The 802-nt window shown below is 40.8% G+C and overlaps 1 non-coding gene across 1 annotated transcript; it reads right to left on the minus strand.

Moving 5' to 3' along the window:
* Positions 1-418: 418 nt before the first annotated feature.
* Positions 419-524, minus strand: LOC140869888 (small nucleolar RNA R71). The gene has a single exon (XR_012146878.1). It is a non-coding gene; the product is annotated as a small nucleolar RNA R71 (small nucleolar RNA).
* Positions 525-802: the final 278 nt, after the last annotated feature.

Genomic DNA, 802 nt, shown 5'->3' on the forward strand with positions numbered 1-802 from the left:
GCTGAAGAAAGAGAAAGAGAAAGAGAAAGAGAAAGAGTTGTTAATAATGCCCCGGTGCCGATCAGAGATTACTTTCGACCGATGATCAATACTCATTATTCTGGGATAGCTATGCAGAATATCACAGCAAATAATTTTGAGTTGAAGCCAACTCTGATTAATATGGTACAGCAAAATCAATTTAGAGGTGCAGCTACTGAAGATCCAAATTTGCACCTGCGTATCTTTCTGGAGATTGCTGACACAGTAAAGATTCATGGTGTTACTGAGGACACCATCAAACTACGATTGTTCCCGTTCTCTCTTAGGGACAATGCTCGTAGTTGGTTGCAATCACTACCTCTTGGGAGTATCACTACATGGGATGATATGACTTCCAAATTTCTGGCTAAGTATTTCCCGCCTGCTAAGTCGGCTCAGTTTAAAATAGAGATCACTACATTCAAACAACAAGATTATGAGCTACTGTATGAAGCTTGGGAGCGGTACAAGGAATTGCTTAGGAAGTGCCCGAACCATAATTTTTCAGATTGGGAACAGATCGAATTATTCTACAATGGTTTGAATGGCCCAACGAGGATTTCTGTGGATGCTGCAGCTGGAGGTTCAATATTTTCTAAATTTCTTGAACAGGCTTATGAGATGCTTGAGCAAATGACTGTTAACAGTTATCAGTGGCCGAGTGAGAGATCTGCAATAAGAAAGCCTGCTGGAATTCATGAGGTTGATGCATTCACTGCTTTGACTGCTCAGATGGCTACTATTTCTACACAGTTAGATGCACTGACCAAAGGTAATCAAA

This window comes from Henckelia pumila, chromosome 4 (assembly GCF_033568475.1).
Source record: "Henckelia pumila isolate YLH828 chromosome 4, ASM3356847v2, whole genome shotgun sequence".
NCBI classification, from domain to species: domain Eukaryota; kingdom Viridiplantae; phylum Streptophyta; class Magnoliopsida; order Lamiales; family Gesneriaceae; genus Henckelia; species Henckelia pumila.